The 21,376-nt window shown below is 40.0% G+C and overlaps 1 protein-coding gene and 1 long non-coding RNA gene across 4 annotated transcripts in view; one reads left to right on the top strand and one right to left on the bottom strand.

Moving 5' to 3' along the window:
• FOXJ3 (forkhead box J3) overlaps nt 1-21,376 on the bottom strand; it is a 228,997-nt gene that overhangs the window by 148,788 nt on the left and 58,833 nt on the right. Inside the window, exon 1 of one of the 3 annotated variants that reach the window (XM_081492320.1) lies at nt 1,171-1,198. The exons of the other annotated variants lie outside the window; for them this stretch is intronic. The gene's annotated coding sequence lies outside the window, so the exon portion shown is untranslated. Of the gene's footprint in view, nt 1-1,170; nt 1,199-21,376 lie in introns of those variants that run through there. 3 annotated transcript variants of the gene reach the window in all.
• On the top strand, nt 279-10,644 carry LOC145506860 (uncharacterized). The gene is made up of 4 exons (XR_014054400.1): nt 279-386; nt 2,256-2,344; nt 3,366-3,457; nt 10,530-10,644. It is a non-coding gene; the product is annotated as an uncharacterized LOC145506860 (long non-coding RNA).

Here is a 21,376-nt window from a genome sequence, read left to right as displayed (position 1 = left end):
GCCCTTCAGGACTTGAAGCCCACTATCATCTGAGTGGTGCTATGAGCAGAAAGTTACTAAAGAACAGTCTGGGTCATACGTTTAAGGAGATGGGCAAAAATGGGATTATCCCTATTTGCCAGAAGAAGAAAACAAGACCAATAGTCAAGGTTTTAACCTGAGACAGGGAATCAAGGTCCTCAAAGCCCCAAACCAGGAATCTCTCTGAGCCACTTGAGTGGAGTCAGCCAGATGATGGAATAAAAGAGTAGAAAGACATTTTGGATAGCTGCCAGAATGGGGTTGGGAGCTTGGGAATCAGCAGCCTTTGAGAAGGAAAGAATCACAAGCCCCGGAATGTCAAAGGCCGAGGACCACCCTGTCGCCTACCCCACCGCCCAAAAGTTGTAAGGACCATAGCATGGAGAGGGGCAGTTCTGGAATAGTGGGGACAGGGTTAGCAGGGGTGGGCAGGAAAAGCTTAAAGCTCAGATTGGGAAGGCAGACTTGGGTTCATCCTCATGTTTTACATCTTACTTCCTATGTGCCTACATCAAGTTACTTAGTTTCTCTTTGTCTCTATTTCCAGGTGTATTTAATAGGAAAAATAACCATAGCTACATAGCAAAAGAGATCATGCACAAGTTGCCATAAAATAAAGGGCCCCAAAGACAGCTACTACTAGGTACAAAGTCGAGTGTCGGCACAGGAAAGAGTAGTTCATAGTCTTGGGAGATGAGAGTGGCCTGAAAGGGGGAGTGTGGAGCAGGAGAGCCCTCAGAAAGAAAATGGTATCCAACTCAGGGGACGATCCTTAAGAGAAATGAGATAGAGGTTTTATTGTTTTGTGTTGTTTGCAATCTTTTCCCAGCCTCACCTTGATTATAAATTTCCTGAAAGAAAGTCCCAAACTGGACTGCCATAGCCCTACAAAACCTTAATTCAGCACTGGCAGTGTGTCAATAGAAGGGTGTTCAACACTTCTCATGACCCTCAGCCAATTAGACAAATGAAGCTTTACCCGATCCTTTCTCCCTCTTTATTATAAAACAAAAGCAGATTTCCAGGCTGAAAATCTGGTGCTAGTAGTAAAGAACCCACTTGCCAATGCAGGAGATAAAAGAGGCAGAGGTTCAATCCCTGGGTCAGGAAGATCCCTGGAGAAGGGCATGGCAACCCACTTATTCTTACCTGGAGAATCCCATGGACAGAGGCGCCTGGCAGGCTACAGTCCATAGAGTCACAAAGAGTCAGACACGACTGAAGTGACTTAGTACACACACAAGACCTGCGAAGGGGAGAGAGCCCTTCCCATCATTCCCAGTCCTGGAGGAGCTTTCCAGATTCCCTGGGTATCTTTATATAATACTTTATATTTCATGTATTAGATTTTTTAAAAAAGCTATACAGAGACTACTGGGAGGCTTTTAGCACCACTAGCTGCTATTTAGTGATAATACTTGGGTGTTTGGTGTTGGTCACTATGCACACTTAAATAGCATTCAATAACCATTTATCAAGCAACTACTCTATAACAGGTATTAGGCTGAACACTACGGAATCAAGAGGGGATAAGTAAATTCTGTACCTTCAGTGGGCTCCTAGGCTTCTGGAAAAACAGACATGTTAACAGTCAACCCCAGTGCAGTTTGTAGAGATTTGTACTTGTGCCACAGGAACAAAGGAAAAGCAAGACTTAACTCTGTCAGGTTGGTTGGGGAGGGGAGCACCAAAGAGAGCTTCACTCTCATAGGTAAGATTAAGGCCAAATCTGAATAAATAGGTAGGAGTTTGCCACAGAGATAGAAGCAGGGCTGGGGGTAAAGAAAGAAAGTTTGGAGTAGAGAAGGAAAGCTTGTCCAAAGCCAAGGGATTGGGTGGATACAAGAAAAGTAGAGGCCACAGAAATTACAGTCTTAAAAGTGGTCATTAAACACTAAGGGCTAATGAAAGAGCTAACTCATGGATCTAGACCATATCGCTCTATGTAAACCATCCATAAACTGAGTTCCTGCCCTCTAGAAGCTTGATGTCAACCTCAGATTTTACCACTAAGGCAAAATGTGATCCTTCCCAAACACTCTACTGCTTAATTATTCTCACATGAAAGGAGTAACTTAGACTTCATCTCACCAATAGAAAGTGGAAGGATAAATCTTTTTTCATAGCAATGAATTTACACTAGTGCACTCATACCACCTACCTACCCCCTAGCACCTTCCAGCCATCTTCCTTGTAACCACCTGGTTTAAACCTTGGCTTCCCTCCATTCTCAGAATCAACTGACCTAATTAAAAGCATAGTGAAAGACACAAGGACACTAAGACAGCTGAACAAACAAGAACAAATGCATAGATTAAATAAGGTACGTACATTACATACAAGCAATTGTGAAGATGAAGTTTGGGTGATGCTAGAATGGGTGAATCAGAAAATGTTCAAGTGGAGTGGGGGCAGAGGAACCCTCTTCTCTTCCAGTGACTTAGGAGCATCTCTTGGAATCATAGAATGAAAGGAACCTGGTGAGCAGGAAAGAGCAGCCAAGATTTGCAACCCAAAGGATCCTGAAACTCTGGGTACAAACATGGTATTTAGGAAACAATTATTTGATTTCGAGTCGTGAGCTTATTTACCTCTCCATGTCTGATGGGCTAAATAAGAAAGATCAAGAAACCCCAATACTAGAGGGATAGTGGTAGGGAGTGGCTAACATTTGCTTCTTGTGTGATTACGAACGTGATAGACCCTTTGCAAATATTTTCACTTAATCCTTAGAGCAAAACTATGAGGTGGGTCATCCCCATTTTAAAGAAGGGGAAAAACAAATGCTCAGTGGTTTGAGAGTGATGGAGTGGGAATCTGAATCCAGGACTGTGGCTCTAAGCTCACCTTCAAAGACCCTCTAACCTGTCAGTTTACATTAATATGAAAAATATAACCTCCTAGGTGCTATCCAATGCAGGAGGGTGTATTTACATCCAAGTACCACTTCAGGAAACCTTTCAAACTATATCAGAGACACAACTGAGGTGGGAACCTCTACACGAAAAATCCCAAAGAATTCCCTTCATTTTTCCTATTGACACAAACTCAGTCCAAATATTCTCTGCTGAGAGAGGGGGCAGGAGGCTGAAAATCTGTTTGTTTTGCAATCAAGAAAGGGTTAAGCGTCCATATTATTATTCCCAAACATTTCCTGTGTCTCTGGGAGGGTAGATTGTACTTCCCCGACTCCCTTGGCAACAGGTTTGGTTATGTGACTTGCATTAGTCAGTGAAATGTGAGTGACTGGATGAGCCACCTCCAGGTGGAAGCTTTGCGTCAACCTGAAGCTTTGAGTCAGAGCAGTTCACTTTGTTTTCTTTTCCTGCTGCCCTGATGACCAGCAATGTTCAGGAGAGAGAGTGATCCATCTGCCTTCGTCCTAGAGGGAAGATCATGTGCAGCAAAGCTGACCTGGGAATGACACTCAGCCTAAGTAAGGAAACTAACTTTTGCTGATAGGGCCACTGAAAACTGGAAGTTGCTCCTGTAGTGTAACAGAGCCTATCCTGACTAATGCAGAGGCTTGTTGTTGTTGTTATTGTTCAGTCAATAAGTCACGTCCAACTCTTTGTGACCCTGTGGACTGCAGCATCCAGGCTTCCCTGTCCTTTGTTATCTCCCGGAGTTTGCTCAAACTCAGGTCCTTTGAGTCAGTGATGCTATCCAACCATCTCCTCCTCTGTTGTCCCATTCTCCTCCTGCCCTTAATCTTTCTCAGTATCAAGGTCTTTTCCAATGAGTCGACTCTTCACATCAGGTGGCCAAAGGATTGGAGTTTCAGCTTCATCATCAGTCCCTTCTAATGAATATTCAGGATTGATTTCCTTTAGGATTGACTGGTTTGATCTCCTTGCAGTCCAAGGGACTCTCAAGAGTCTTCTCCAGCACCACAATTCGAAAACATCAATTCTTTGGCACTCAGCTTTCTTTATGGTCCAACTCTCACATCCACACATGACTGAAAAACCATTGCTTTGACTATACAGACCTTTGTCAGCAAAGTGATGTCTCTGCTTTTTAACAGGTTGTCTAGGTTTGTCATAGCTTTTCTTCCAGGGAGCAAGCATCTCTTAATTTCATGCTACGGTCATTTTGGAGTGACTGTATGAACCACCTCCACAGTGATTTTGGAGCCCAAGAAAATAAAATCTGTTGCTGTTTCCACTTTGACTGGATGCCAAGATCTTAGTTTTTTGAATACTGAGTTTAAAGCTAGCCTTTTCACACTCCTATTTCACTCTCATCAAGCGGCTCTTTAGTCTCTCTTCAGTTTCTTCCATTAGAGTGGTATCACCGCATATCTGAAGTTGTTGATATTTCTTCCCGAAATTTTGATTCTAGCTTGTGACTCATCCAGTCCAGCATTTCGCATGATGTACTCTGCATGTAAGTTAAATAAACAAAGTGACAATATACAGCCTTGTTGTATTCCTTCTGCAATTTGGAACCAGTCCGTTGTTCCATGTCCAGTTCTAATTGCTGCTTCTTGACCCACATACAGATTTCTCAGGAGGCAGGTCAGGTGCTCTGGTATTCCCATCTCTTGAAGAATTTTCCACAGTTTGTTGTGATCCACACAGTCAAAGGCTTTAGCATAGTCCATTAAGCAGAAGTAGATGTTTTTCTGGAATTCTCTTGCCTTTTCTATGATCCGACGGATGTGGGCAATTTGATCTCTGGTTCCTCTGCCTTTTCTAAATCCAAACCTGCACATCTGGAAGTTCTCAGTCCATGTACTGCTGAAGCCTAGCTTAACAGATTTTGAGCATTACCTTGCTTAGGATGTGAAATGAATGCAATTGTATGGTGGTTTGAGTATTCTTTGGCATTGTCTTTCTTTGGGATTGGAATGAAAACAGACCTTTTCCAGCCCTGTGGCCACTGCTGAGTTTTCCAAATTTGCTGGCATGTTGAATACAGCACTTTCACAGCATCATCTTTTAGGATTTGAAATAGCTCATCTGGAATTCCATTACCTCCATTAGCTTTGTTTGTAGTGATGCTTCCTAAGGCCCACTTGACTTCACATTCCAAAATGTCTGGCTCTAGGTGAGTGATCACACCATCGTGATTATCTGGGTCATGAAGATCTTTTTTGTATAGTTCTTCTGTGTATTCTTGCCACCTCTTCTTAATATCTTCTGCTTCTTTTAGGTCCATACCATTTCTGTCCTTTATTGTGCTCATCCTTACATGAACTGTTCCTTTGATATCTCCAGTTTTCTTGAAGAGATCTTTGGTCTTTCCCATTCTATTGTTTTCCTGCTTTTCTTTGCTTTGTTCACTTAAAAAGGCTTTCTTATCTCTTCTTGCTATACCCTGGAACCCTGCATTCTGTTGGGTGTATCTTTCCCTTCCTCTCTTGTCTTTCGCTTCTCTTCCTTTCTCTGCTATTTCTCTCCTCAGATGATCACTTTGTTTTCTTGTATTTCTTTTTCTTTGGTATGGTTTTGGTCGCTGCCTCTTGTACAATGTTACAAAACTCTGTCCATAGTTCTTCAGGTACTCTGTCTACCAAATCTAATCCCTTGAATCTATTTGTCACTTCCACTGTATAATCATAAGGGATTTTATTTAGGTCATACCTGAATGGCCTAGTGGCTTTCCCAACTTTTTTTCTTTTGCTGATCCAAATTTCTGGAGTCATCCCCAGGTAAAAGAGTTTGTTTGGGAATTACGTGAAAATATAGGAAATGGATGGTTGGCATAATGTTTGTTGATGTTCAGTCACTAAGTAGTGTCTGACTCTTTGCAATACCATGGACTGCAACATGCCAGGCTCATCTGTTCTCCATTGTCTCCTGGAGTTTGCTCAGATTCATGTCCGTGGTATAATATAGTGAAAGGTTTTAAAATATAGGATTTGAAGCTCAATCCTGATCTGTGGGCTTAGACAAGCCTTTATAAGATAGATTCCATGGACTGTGTCACATCCCAGAGGAAGTTACAAAGAAGGTTACGGTATAGTCCCTGTTCTTGAGGTAAGGGCCACCTCATTCATTTTTAAACCTAGCACCCTACTGGGTACCTGGCACCCACTAGGCATTCAATACATTTCTATAATCTTTTAAAACTAATGCTAAGGAATGATCTGGAAACATGACTAAAGTCTCCTAACTCCCCACAAAGGCTTTTCTATGTTGTAGCGTATTGCCCACTGGCTTAAGGGATCTCAGAGGGGATGGCTGTGGTCATGTTATTAGCCAATTTTTATATAATACTTTACAAGTGATATGCACCTCATTTATTTGAAATGCCACATAAGTGAAAAATAGCTGGGACATTGAGATCTGCAGGGCTGGAGTAAGACAGGCAGTTAAGGTGCACAAATCTCCTGAAGGAAATTATGAAGAGTAGAAAACCTTGAAGAAGAGCCCAGCAGACCTCGCAAGGAGAAATCTAGCTTGAAGTGCACTGTGAATCAAGTTTCTTAATGGGCCTGATTAAGAGAATATACAGGTGAAGGTTAAACTCAGGCAAACAAAGGAGCGTCTCCAAAGAGTACAGGGCAGTAATTGGAAAACCTTCTATGAAACATCTTTGAAGCAAGCATTGAAGAAAGCCCTGCAAGTGAATTAGAACTACCCAGATCAGTGCTACAAAACCAGAAAGAGATTTAAACTGTTACTACCACTCACTTAAACAGTTAAGACCCTGCATACATGACATGCAGCTGATTCCAAATTATAACAGCACTGGGCATAATTAAAGGACAGACACAAAGCAGAGAAAGGAAGAGTGATCCAGTGAACCTGTTAGGGTTAAACTTAACAAGTAAACCAAACTGAGTAACGTGCAAAAAAAATTCTTTTTTTTTTGGTCAGGAATTTACATTGGGGTTTCTTTTGGTAAAAATAACAGAAATCCTTGCAACTAAAATACTTAAGATGAATTGACATGATGACTGAGATTTCCTTTGAAATACTCCAAAAAAATGTGTGGGAGATATATGAAAGAAGATAGGTAAAATGCTGATGTCTATAGAAGTTTGCTGCTGCTGCTGCTAAGTTGCGTCAGTCGTGTCTGACTCTTAGTGACCCCATGGACTGCAGCCTACCAGGCTCCTCCGTCCATGGGATTTTCCAGGCAAGAGGACTGGAGTGGGTCGCCAGTGCCTTCTCCCTATAGAAGTTTAGAGGTGGTAATATTTTACCTTACTAAATCCCCATAATGATCCTAAAAGGTGGAGATCACTGTCCCCATCTTACAGGCAAAAAAAAACCCCTGAGGTCACATTCCTAGCAAATAGCAATGTAAAGACCTAGGCCTTAGGACTTCCCGGATGGTCCAGTGTTTAAGATTCTATGCTCCCAATGCAGGGGACCTGGGTTTAATCTCTGGTCACGGAACTAGGCCCTGTATGCTTAAACTAAGACCTGGTGCAGCCAAGTCAATTAAAAAAAAAACAAAAACTTGAGCCTCAATTCAATGACTTCCAAATTTTTCCTTTTCCTAATATCCCACACTGATTGTCTAACTATATTTTCTCAGATTCTAACATTGTAATGGAAAAGGAGAAGAGTTGTTTTTCTATATAATAGAAACATGTATAATTCATGTGTCTTCTTCTTGTAGGTTTTCCTCTCTACTTTTGAGCAACTATTTTACATACTTCTTGACTCAGGAAGTTGCTTTAACTTTATTTTATCTAAATTCATGCTCTACCTGTGACTTGTTCCCACTATTCAGCATAGTGGAAGGCATGTGGAATGTTTCTTTCTGTAATAATTCTCAAAGCAAGAGATGACAAAAGAGCTGCATGCACAAACACAAAGCCTTGGTTCAAGTACCTAAGTACAGTTTTTCCTTTTTAACCATTTAGCAGTTAATTTATGGCCTACATGCCCACTCCCTTCACCCAATCTCTTTTTCTGCCATATTGAGTATAGCCAGTCTTAGTCCTCAAAGTGGGATTTCTTGTTCCTTGTTACCTTGAAATATGTCATCCTCCTTGTGCCTACAAATTGCTTCTGGACTTGTTTCCAAAATGAAATTTTCTACAAATGCTGATCAGATGGCCATCCATTTATTCAGTAAACATTTATTAAATGCTAACTCTAGTTTGGGTAACTGGGCTCAGGGCTTGGAGTACAAGGATAAAAGCAGTAGCTAGGGGGCAGTCCAGCACAATAGTGATTGAGTATGTGCTGTGATAAGTGAGTAATGGTGAAAAGTGAGTGAGTATGAGCTCCTTTGTTGGGCATTAAATCGCCCTCACTAGCCCTGCTCCTCACTACTAGCTCAATGGCTTTAGCTAGGTAAAATTGCTCAGCTTCTCTGAGACTCAGTTTCTTCATGTGGAAATGGGGATAATAGGACCAACTGCAGATGCACATTTAGAGTCCTTAACGCCATGCCTAGCTCATCATAAATGTTACAAATGTGAGCTCTTCCTATTCCCCTGTATGGTTCATAGAGAAAGCAATGTGAAGGAAGGAAATGAATCTGACTGGGGATGAATGTTTTAAGGAAGAGTTTGCACACACAGAAACATTTGAGCTCAGCCTCAAAGGATGAGTTCAAGTTTGTTGGAGCAAGGTAGGCAGGAGGGTGATTCCAAGTATAAAGGTCTGGCCCCATTGCTCAAAGTGGTACATCTGGAAAGGGCCCTTCCATCTCCTGAGCTCTCAGGGGGTTGGGAGGCTGATTCAGATGAAATCTGCTTGACAACCGTATCACCACCATTCAACTCCTTCCTCTGCCCTCTCTTCTTTACTCCTCAACTAGGACTGATCACAAAAGCACACCTCTCTATCTTCCCCCTAAAAAACATCTTGTCCACACATTCCTTCTTAGGGAATTTTTTTTTCTAGGAATCTAACCTACAACAACATGAGTGGTACTGATTGTAATTTGAAATAGAAAAATATTGATGTGTCCAATGTAGAAATTGCACTTTGGAGGACTAGCTGGGCAAAATATACATGAATTTATTCATTAAGCCATAAAAATGCATTTGTCCACCACTGCACCAAAGAACATTCTGTATTTTCTTACATTTGAGCATCTTTATTGTGCATGTGCTGTGGGTGCAGTGCTCAGTTGCTCAGTTGTGTCCAACTCTTTGCAGTCCCACAGACTGAAGCCCACGAGGCTCTCTGGGCTTTCCTAGCAAGAATACTGGAGTGGGTTGCCATTTCCTCCTCCAGGAAATTTCCTGACCCAGGGACTGAATCCATGTCTTCTGTGTCTCCTTGCACTGCAGGCAGATTCTCTACTGCTGAGACACCAGAGAAGCCCTTATTGTGCCTACAATCTTGGATAAATGCATTTAATGTTTTAAATATGATTCCTTAATGTTTTCCAAACATCTTTATTTTCTGTGAAAAACTTCAAGCAGAAGTGCAAATAGACAAATAGCACAATAAACCCCCATAGTCATCATACAGCTTCAACAATTAGCAAGTAGTAGCTAATCTTTTTCAATTTTGATTCCTACCCTCACATTGACATTGTCACATCAATGTTATTTTGAAGCAAATTGCCAACACCATATTTCATCAATACACATATATTTTAAACCTGTATTTCTAAAAGATTTGCTGTTCAGTCGCTCAGTTGTGTCCAACTCTTTGAGACCCCATGTGACCCCATGGCCTGCAGCACACCAGGCTTCCCTGTCCTTCACCATCTCCCACAGGGTGCTCAAACTCATGTCTGTTGAGTCGGTGATGCCATCCAACCATCTCATCCTCTGTCGTCTCCTTCTTCTCCTGCCTTCAATCTTTCCCAATATCATGGTCTTATTTCCAAAAGATAAGAGCTCTTATTATACCAAAACATATCATTCTCTAACCAGAATTTCTGAGGTCACTGGTATTAAGATATATCTTAGACCCATCCTGTCAGTATTTAAATTTCCAGTCACCTTATGAATTTTTTAAATGTTTGTTTGAATCAGAGCTCAAATAACACATGGAAATTAATGATATGTCTCTTAAAGCTTGTTAATATATAAGTTCCCTCTCTGCCCCTTTTTTCCCAATGTGTTTGTTGAAGAAACTACATTATTTTTCCTATAGTATTTCCTACAATTTGAATCTTGCTGATTGCTTCCCTATGGTGGTTTTTAACATGGACTCTGCCCTCTGTGGGCTTCCCAGGTGGCTCAGTGGTAAAGAACCTACCTGCCGAGGCAGGAGACCCAGGAGATGCAGGTTCAATCCCTGGGTCAGGAATATCTCCTAGAGGAGGAAATGGCAACCCACCCCAGTATTCTTGCCTGGAAAATCCCGTGTACAGAGGAGCCTGGTGGGCTATAGTCCATAGAGTTGCAGAAAGTCAGACACAGTTGAACATGCACATATGCTGCCCTCTGTGTTTCCTGGAAATTAGTAATTAGGTCGAGAGGCTGAATTACATTCATGTGTGAGGTTTTGTTTTGTTTTAGACATAACTATTAATAGTTCATTTGTTGCATTTTCTTCCACCAGGAGGCACATAATATCTGGTTATCTCTTCCCTAATGTTTTCTAATTAAATACTTTAAATTCTTTTCTCCCAAGATGTTACAACCAGCATAACTTGGATTGACAGTTAAGATTGTACCTGATATATAGTTGGACTACCATAGGACAGCTGATCTTTAAGAATCCTGAAGATTAAACTTAGTCCTATTGTTATCCTGTCATCTGTCATTATTATCTTATTACTCATCAAGCATTACTAAGTGCTCATCATAACATGGGCTGGACATGATATTACAATAATTAAGACCATTTACTGAGTCCCTACTGTAAGCCAGCTACTTTATGTAGGTTATCTGTAATCATCACAACAATCTCACAGTGCAAGTTTTATTATCCTCATTTTATAGAATAAAATAAAATCTCAAGATGAAATGACTTTCCTAAGGCCATGCGCTTTGCAAATGGCAGAAGCAGAGGTGGTATGTAACCCACATATGTCTGGCTCCCAAAATCTGTCTTTTCCACTAACCCCCAGTCTTTTAAAAACACAATTATAAGAATGATCCCTACCTTCAATAGGACTATATCTCTGTAGGAGAAAGAGTTAAATTAATAAACAATTAAGGACTCTCAGATAAGGAAGCACCGTATAAAACATGAACAATGAAAATGTGTGCATTTTACAAGCAATGATTGTTGCAAATGAACAGGAAGGAGGGAGGATATCAGTGTTAACTGAAGTTCCTGGGGGAGGTTTCATCAAACAGTGCAGAAATTATTGCAAATATAAAAGCTTTACCAATGAGCAAAGGGTCCTTTGCACAGGCATCCTCTCCCTTGGGATCCATGTCACACTGACACAAAGATTTTGTCACCATAGCAACTGGTCATTGGACCAATGAAATAATCAGTTGTCATGGCAACATGATCTTCATCTTACTCCCACCAGGCACCTGTTCCAAATCATCACATCCTCCAACCACCTCATACCACCTTAGTGCTCCTTTCTTCTTTCTGCTAGTCACCCTGTTATCCCTAGCCATCTATATCTGAGCCTCTAAATTTATGACTAGATGTATACATATGAGACTACTAAAGGCAGGGGAAAGGAAAATGTAGTGTAAAGCTTCACTACAGACAGGGGGAATACCTCTAAAATGTAAGAGTTGAATGAGCCAGAGCACTGAAGAAAGAAATCATGTGACGCTTTTCCGCCACCACATTTTCCTAAGTAAAATTCCCTTGGATTTTGAAACAGTGCACTACCTCCGTCTATTCCTTCACTGGCTCCTTTTCCTCCTCCTATCTCCTAAAGGCAGAAGTCTCTCAAGTCTCCACTCTTTGTGCACCTTCTCTAAAATGCACTGTCCAATATTGTACCCACTAGCCACATGATGGTTCAGGCCCTTGAAATTAATTATAGATGTCCCAAACAGAGATATGTGGTGAGTGTAAAATGCTCACCAGATATTAAAGACTTTAAACCAAGAAAAAGAATGTAAAATATCTCATTAATAATTTTTATAGTAATTATATGTTGAAATGATAATTTGGATATATGAGTACAATAAAATATATTATTAACATCTAATTTCATCTGATTTTTTATATGTTTTTAATGTGGTTACTGGAAAATTTACATTGCAAACCTGGCTCACATTTGTGGCTTATGTTTTATTTCTATTGGGTACCACTGCCTTAAGCTTTCTCCTGAAAACAATCACAGCCATGCTCTAGCTGTCAAGTATCTCCTTGATGAAATGATTTTAGAATCTCAGATCCCAACCTCTTTTCTCAGCTCCAAACCACATTTCCAACGGCCTTCTGGCCCCCTCACAGATAACCACCAGCTCCTCAGCTCAGCAACAACAAAGCCAGAAACTTACTCTCAAAACCTGTTCTTTCTCCTGATCAGCTTTATTAACCTTTTGTATTGCTTTCTTGTTGCTGCTGTAACAAACTACCACAAGCTTGGTGGCTTAAAACAAAATGTATGATCTTCTAGTTCTGCAGGTCAGACATCTGAAATGGGTTGCGCTGGGCTAAAATCAAAGTGTCTCAGGGCTGCAGTCCTCTGGAGCCTGTAGGAGAGAATCCATTTCCTTTCCTTTTCCGGCTTCTAGTGGCTGCCAGTATTCTTTGGCTCATGACGACCTGTCAGGTCTTCCTCACGCTGCATCACGCTGGCACCGATTCTTCCACTTCCTCTTTCACTTTAAAGAACCCTTTTGATTACACCGGGCCCATCAGGCTAACTTCTAATTCAGGCTAACCCCGCAATCTTAAAATCAGCTGATTAGTTATTTTTTTTTTCCATCTTCCGTCTTCATTCTCCATTGCCATGTAAGATAACACGGTGGCAGTTTCCAGAGACTAGGAAGTGGACATCTCATCTCAAAGGGCCAGACAGAGAGGGAGAATCTGTGTGCGAGGCCAACAAGAAAAGAAATGGTCATCAGAGCGGATCAGAGGGTAGCTCTGCTTTCAAGGCAGTTGTTGACAGGGAGCAGTTAAAGGGGCAAGTTGGCGTGGATATCAAAGATCCAACTCCTTTCATAGCTCACAGCAGAATCCACCTCCTCTTAGACTCCTTTCCTGATCACTGTTTCCTCCCTGTTACACCTTACTTACTCCCGTGATAGCTTTTGTACTCCCTTAGACACCTGTCTTACTCTTTCTATCTCCTCATGATGTATATAAGCACTTAGTCTTAACCTTTCTACTAGACTGGAAAATATTTTGTGAACAGGAACTATCTCCTTCACTTTTGTGTGTAACCATGACGCCTAACATGGTACTTAATATATAGTGATTTCTTGATAACTATTTCTTGAATGTGGTTGGATGGAGACAACTCATGTTGACTTACAGAGCAAGAGCTCTATCACCACGGCGACTGATTTCCTTAAACAGTGAACACTTTTGTCAATTGATTTCTACTTAACTGATACTCCCTGTTCTTTTTTTTTCTTTTTTTTTTGCTGTTTTGGGTCTTTGTCACTGCGTGGGCTTTTCTCTAGCTGCAGCAAGTGGGGGCTATTCTCTAGTTGTAGTGTGGTGGCTTCTCTTGTTGCATAGCATGGGCTCGAAGGCACACGGGCTTCAGCAGTTGCGGCTCCCAGGCTCTAGAGCACAGGCTCAACAGTTGTGGTGTATGGGTTTAATTGCTCTATGGCACGTGGAATCAACTGGGATCTGGGATTGAACCCGTGTCTCCTGCATTGGCAGGCAGACTCTCCACCACTGAGCCACCGGGGAAGCCCCCCATTCTGTCTTAGAAGAACAATCAGTGTAATCCTGCTAGGTAAGGGGCTATTGTACACTTTTCTGCTCATCCAGGGTAGATTGTATTTTAGTTCATAACCTATTGATGCAAGGTGCATTTGATATTAGAGTTACATAATTTAAATTAAAATTATGTAAAACAATGTAATATGAATATCAAAAGAACTGTTTCAACAAAGGCTAAGTTGAATATCCCAGAAATACTAGGAAGTGCAGCATCCTAAAATCTACTGAGCATTTAAACAGAGTAAAGGAGAAAAATTTGTCATTCCAATAAATTTCAAAAGTACATCAACAAAATTTAACACCCCTTCATGATTTTTACAAATCTTTAAAACTGGGATCTAAAGGCCACTGTCTTTATTTACAGATAATATGACTGATTACATGCAAATTCCAAAATTAATACACAGAATAGAATCTACTAAAACTAATAAGTTTAAAGTTTGAAAAAAAACTAATAAGGAAGTTTAGCAAATTTGCCATACTCCAGATCAGTATGAAAAAATCAGTAGCCTTTCATATCAATAAATAATCACAAATTGTAAGAAGAAAGAAGATCCCATTCACAACAGTGACAACAATAACAAGATTTCTAGGAGTTAATCTGTAAGTGTGTAAGATCATAATGAAGAAAATTATAAAAACAAAAGAAAACACACACACACACCTGAATAAATAAAGAGATCTATCAGATTCATGGATTGGAAGATTCAGTATCATCAGATCAGTTCAATTCAGTTGCTCAGTCGTGTCCGACTCTTTGAGACTCCATGGACTGCAGCACGCCAGGCCTCCCAGTCCATCACCAACTCCTGGAGTCTACTCAAACTCATGCCCATTGAGTCAGTGATGCCATCCAATTATCTCATCCTCTGTTGTCCCCTTCTCCTTTCGCATTCAGTCTTTCCCAGCATCAGGGTCTTTTCAAATAAGTCAGCTCTTCGCATCAGGTGGCCCAAGTATTGGAGTTTCAGCTTCAACATCAGTCCTTCCAATGAGTACTCAGGACTGATTTCCTTTAGGATGGACTGGTTGGATCTCCTTGCAGCCCAAGGGACTCTCAAGAGTCTTCTCCAACACCACAGTTCAAAAGCATCAATTCTTCGGCACTCAGCTTTCTTTATAGTCCAACTCTCATGTCCATACATGACTACTGGAAAAACCATAGCCTTAACTAGATGGACCTTTGCTGGCAAAGTAATGTCTCTGCTTTTTAATATGCTATCTAGGTTGGTCATAACTTTTCTTCCAAGGAGTGTCTTTTAATTTCATGGCTGCAGTCACCATCTGCAGTGATTTTGGAGCCCTAAAAAATAGGATGTCATTGTTTCCACTGTTTCCCCATCTATTTGCCATGAAGTGATGAGACCGAATGCCATGATCTTAGTTTTCTGAATGTTGAGCTTTAAGCAAACATTTTCACTCTCCTCTTGCACTTTCATCAACAGGCTCTTTAGTTCTTCTTCACTTTCTGCCATAAGGGTGGTGTCATCTGCATATCTGAGGTTATTGATATTTCTCCCGGCAATCTTGATTCCAGCTTGTGCTTCATCCAGCCCAGCGTTTCTCATGATGTACTCTGTATAGAAGTTAAATAAGCAGAGTGACAATATACAGCCTTGTACTCCTTTTCCTTTTTGGAACCAGTCTGCTGTTCCATGTCCAGTTCTAACTGTTGCTTCTTGACTTGCATACAGATTTCTCAGAAGGCAGGTCAGGTGGTCTGGTATTCCAGTCTCTTTAAGAATTTTCCACAGTTTGTTGTGATACACACAGTCAAAGGCTTTGGCATAGTCAATAAAGCAGAAAAAGATGTTTCTCTGGAACTCTCTTGCTTTTTCGATGATCCATCGGATGTTGGCAATTTGATCTCTGGTTCCTCTGCCTTTTCTAAAACCAGCTTGAACATCTGGAAGTTCACGGTTCACATATTGTTGAAGCCTGGCTTGGAGAATTTTAAGCGTTACTTTACTAGCATGTGAGATGAGTGCACTTGTGTGGTAGTTCGACTTCCCTGGTGGCTCAGATGGTAAAGCCTGCAATGTGGGAGATCCGGCTTCAATCCCTGGGTTGGAATGATCCCCTGAAGAAGGAAATGGCAACCCACTCCAGTACTCTTGCTTGGAAAATTCCATGGACTGAGGAGTCTGGTAGGCTACAGTCCATGGGGTCGCAAAGAGTCAGACACGACTTGGCGACTTCACTTTCACTTGAGCATTCTTTGGCATTGCCTTTCTTAGGGATTGGAATGAAAACTGACCTTTTCCAGTCCTGGGGCCACTGCTGAGTTTTCCAAACTTGCTGGCATATTGAGTGCAGCACTTTCACAGCAGAAATAACCAGCTTGAAGAGATTTCTAGTCTTTTCCATTCTATTGTTTTCCCGTATTTCTTTGCACCGATCACTGAGGAAGGTTTTCTTATCTCTTCTTGCTATTCTTTGGAACTCTGCATTCAAATGGGTATGTCTTTCCTTTTCTCCTTTGCCTGTTGCTTCTCTTTTCAGCTATTTGTAAGGCCTCCTCAGACAACCATTTTGCCTTTTTGTATTTCTTTTTCTTGGAGATGGTCTTGATCACTGCCTCCTGTACAATGTCACGAACCTCTGTCCATAGTTCTTCAGGCACTCTGTCTATCAGATCTAATCCCTTGAATCTATTTGTCACTTCCATTGTATAATCATAAGGGATTTGATTTAGGTCACACCTGAATGGTCTAGTGGTTTTCTCTACTTTCTTCAATTTAAGTCTGAATTTGGCAATAAGGAGTTCATGATCTGAGCCACAATCAGCTCCTGGTCTTGTTTTTGCTGATGTATAGAGCTTCTCCATCTTTGGCTGCAAAGAATATAATCAATCTGATTTCAATATCGACCATCTGGTGATGTCCACGTGTAGAGTCTTCTCTTGTGTTGTTGGAAGAAGGTATTTAGTTTGCTATGACCAGTGCGTTCTCTTGGCAAAACTGTTAGCCTTTGCCCTGCTTCATTTCTGTACATGTATGTACTAAGTATAAAAACACATAAAGGAAAGCTAAACAGTGAATTCAGGATGATTGTTACAGATGGGGAGAGTGAAATAGAAATAAAATCAATGTGGAGAGTGCAGAAGGTTTCAATTCTATTTGTAATATTGATTCCTTTTTGAAAAATCTGAACCAAGTACAGCAAAATGGTAACATTCATACAGCTGAGTGTGGGAACAGGTGTCCTTTCTTTCTTTCTTCTGTGTTTGCATCATTTCATAAAATTGTTTTTAAACTTAGCGGAATGCTTTGAAAAGATTCAATAAAGACTGTGTTAGTAAAAAAACAAAAGCTACCATTGAAATAAGTGTGGGCAAAACAATTGTAAAAAGTTGGGTAAATAATTCTAAGTAATTTAAAGTCCTGTACACAGATTTCTTTCCCAGGTGTGTTTAAGTTCTTGCTCCACTTTAAAGAAAGCCAAACTTAAAGAAATCATAAAAATACATGTTGTGAATGTTGTATGTTCAAGAAAGTTAATGCAGGGATTCAATCCTCCTTCTCAACCTTGCTTTACATTATAACATTGGTGAATGAATGTATAAATATGTTTGAAGTCAAAAATATTTAATGTAAATATAGATCACATTTTGTGATTTCTGACTTTAACTGAATTATTCTATTTCCAGTCCTGATCCTGTTGGATAAGATTTCTATTGCAAAGGACTCTTTGCGACCTCATGGACTTCAGAATGCCAGGCTTCCCTGTCCTTCACCATGTCCCAGAGCTTGCTCAAACTCATGTCCATTGAGTTGGTGATGCCATCCAATCATCTTGCCCTCTGTTGTCCACTTCTCTTGCCTTCAATCTTTCCCAAATCTATTAACACATGTTAAAGGCCTGCATGCTATGTATTGACTAGGTGCAGATGGTTCCCCGAAGGACTGCGTGAACCAAAGAAGTGGGATGCAAACATCTTGAGCAGAGGATAAAATGGGAACTCAGCAAAACATGGACAGGAAATAGAACATGGATTTCTCCTACCATGTGTAGGAGGAGGGGAGGGAAAAGTTGGAAAGAAAAGAGGTGCTTAAATTTTGTCCGAATCTCAACTTTAACATACTATGGTTTCCAAATTGAGAGCATTTTACTAATTGTTGTGTCAGGAAGTAGTCATCTCCAGTTTTCAAAGCATTCTGATAAGTTTACGCTTATGTCTTTTCTAAGAATAATGAATTAAGTGGGATCACAGTTATCTCTCTAATCTGCTATAATCATTGGTAAATTGTCTTATTTCTTTTTAAATGAATTTTTATTGATACAAAAAATTCATGCACCTTCTGCACACTCCACATCGTTTTTATTTCTATTTCACTCTCCCCATCTATAACAATCATCCTGAATTCATTGTTTAGCTTTCCTTTATGTGTTTTTATACTTAGTACAAAATAAAGACATTACAAATTAGGCCATGGTTGCCTTCAACCATACTCCAATCCCAGTCCCACTTCCCACACATAACCAACATTAAGACTGATAACTCTTGGAGCTAGAGTGTCCAAGTTTGAAGCTGGATTTTGCAATTTATTGATGACTCTGGACAAGTTATTTAACCTCATTTCACCTTAAAGAGTTGTTGTAAGGTTTGAATGTGTTAAATGTTACAAAGGGCTTAGAGCAATTTCTTTACTAGAAATATTCAATATGATGTTAATTTAAGCAATCATTCATGATTATTTTCAGTTCAATAGTATCAGACTATCTCTTATGTTTTAAATAAGATAAACCTTCAGATAACATTGTTTTATGTGAATTTGCTTTTACTAAACGTCCCTGGTAGCTCAGCTGGTAAATAATTTGCCTGCAATATGGGAGACCCAGGTTCAATCCCTGGGTTGGGAAGATCCCCTGGAGAAAGGAAAGGCTACCCACTCCAGTATTCTGGCCTGGACAATTTCATGGACAGAGGAGCCTGGCGGGCTACAGTCCATGAGGTCGGAAAGAGTTGGACAGGACTGATTAACTTTCACTTTTACTTTCATCATATCAAACATTGTTCCCTAGCTTTGTTTTGTCATCCAGTAATAAATCCTGGAGATTATTCTCTATACATAGAAATCAACCTTTTCTTTTAAATTTTGCATAGCCAGTCTATTTCCGATAGACTTCAGATTGTTCCCAGTTTGTCCTATGAAGACAATACTACAATAAACTCCTTTATACAAGCGTTTTGTGCACTTGGGTGAATGTTTTACTCTGGTAGATGCCTAGAGATGTGTGTGAGTGCTTAGTCACTGAGTCATGTCTGACTCTTTGTGACCCTATGAACTGCAGCCGACCAGACTCCTCTGTCCATGGGGATTCTCCAGGCAAGAATACTGGAGTGGGTTGCCATGCTCTCCTCCAGGAGATCTTCCCAACCCAGGTATCGAACACAGGTCTCCTGCATTGCAGGTGGATTCTTTACCATCTGAGCCACCAGGGAAGCCCTAGAGGGGGAGTTCCTAAATCATAGTATACACACGTTTGAAATTTCAGTCTGTGCTGCCAGTTTGCCTTCCAAAGAGGCTGCACCAATTTATATTCCTACCTGCAGTCTTTCTGAAAATTACCTGTGACCTTTGTGAAAGTTTTTCATATTCTTCCTAACAGTTGTAATAATCTTTTAAATTCCTCAATAATCTTATGGGTGAAATTTTTATTTATTTACTTTTTGGCCATGCCATGTAGCTTATGGGATTTTAGTTCCCCGGCCAGCAATTGAACCTGGACCTTCGACAGTGAGAGCCCAGAGTCCTAACCATTTGGCCACCAAGAAAGTCCCAAAGTTTTTTATTTTAAATTTAATTTTCCTGATTCCTAGGAGAATTGCTCAAATGTATATTTTAGTATGTATATTGGCCACTTGTGTTTTCCCATTTGTAAATTGTTGGTATCCTATTTTCTTTACCTTTTTAAATTAATGATAGCAGTTTTTTATGCATTATTAATCTTAATTTTCAGATACTTAAAACTATTTTTTCATGGTCTATTATATACCTTAAGCTTTAGATATCATAAAAGTATTTATTGTTTTCAAGTTTTTATTACTGATATAGTCAAATGTATCACTTTTATACATTTTTTTCTCTTTGAATCTTCTTCTGTAAGATTTTCCTTACTCCTAAGGCCATAAACATTTGTCTACAATTTTTTTCCTAATAAATTCATGACTTAAAAAAAATAACATTCTTTCTTATTTTTAATTTATTTTTTGGCAGCACCTCATGGCATATGGGATCTTAGTTCCCAGACCAGGACTTCCCACACTCTGCATTGGAAGTACAGAATCTTAACCACTGGATCACCAGGAAGTCCCTCTTAGCATTTTTATATTTGGGTTTTTAATTTATCAGAAATGTATATTTTTAGTGACATTGGTAAGAATCTAACTTGATTCTTCTATAAAAGGATTTCCAATCATCTCCAACAACATTTTTTAGGTATCAGCTTTGTTGAGAGATAATCCACATTTAAAAAGTATAATTCAATATTTTTTTAGTATATTCACAGAGTAGCACAATCATGACTATAATAAATTTTGGAACATTTTTATCACCCTCAAAAGAAACCTCATAACCCTTTCTATCCCAACTCTTCCTGCAGCCTGAGACAACCATTAATCTACTTTCTGTCACTACAGATTTGCCTGTTCTGGACAATTCATATAAACGGTGTCACACAACATGTGGTCCTATGTAACTGGCTCCTTTCACTTAGCATGATGTTTCAATGATTATCCAGGTTGTAGCATGTATCTGTGTTTTATTCCTTTTTATTATCAAATAATATGCCACTGTATGGCTATACCACATTTTATTTATGCATGCATCAGCTGATGGACATTTGGGTTGTTTCTATTTTGGGGTGATTATGAACAGTGCTATGAGGAACATTGTAGCCCCCAAGCAATCACTGATCTGGTTCCTGTTACTGTAGTTTGGTACTCCCTTTTCTAAAATTTTATGTAATGAAATCATATAGTACATATGCTTTTGTGTCTGGCTTTTTTCATTGAGAGTATTGTTTTTATGATTCACTCATATTACTGTACCTGTTATTTAGTCACTAGTAGCTCACACCCTTTTTTGCCGAATAGCATTCCATTGTGTAGATACATTCCCCAAATTTTAAATTCTCATGAAATCTAATTTACCAATTTTTTACAAAGTTTATGCTTTCTGGATTTGATTCACAATGTGCCTTTAAATTTTATTCATTGGGGAATCTCTCCTCTCTGTTCCAATAAATCTTGGGCATACACATGACTCTTAGATCATGAAAGTTCTCATGGTCACGACAATCTCTGTCCAGGCATTAAAATGCCCAATTCTAAATACTGATCAAATTGGCAAACTTTCTTTAAAGTAAAAACTCCTCTCCTTCCCTAACTTGGACCTTCTGCATGAATATTTATAGCAGGAATGGAAGGATGTGGGGCCATGGTTATATTCTCATTTTCTGCCTAGAGTATCTATCTCCTTCTCTTCCAGCTGGCTCTCCAAGTTTGGGAGAGGAACCAAATAAATAGCATTTAAATAGTTAAATACTTTCACGCATTGGAGAAGGAAATGGCAACCCACTCCAGTGTTCTTGCCTGGAGAATCCCAGGGATGGGGGAGCCTGGTGGGCTGCCGTCTATGGGGTTGCAC

Source organism: Giraffa tippelskirchi, chromosome 5 (assembly GCF_054371585.1).
Source record: "Giraffa tippelskirchi isolate mGirTip1 chromosome 5, T2T-mGirTip1v1.2.pri, whole genome shotgun sequence".
Classification (NCBI taxonomy): Eukaryota; Metazoa; Chordata; class Mammalia; order Artiodactyla; family Giraffidae; genus Giraffa; species Giraffa tippelskirchi.
This window is presented reverse-complemented; position numbering and strand designations above follow the sequence as displayed.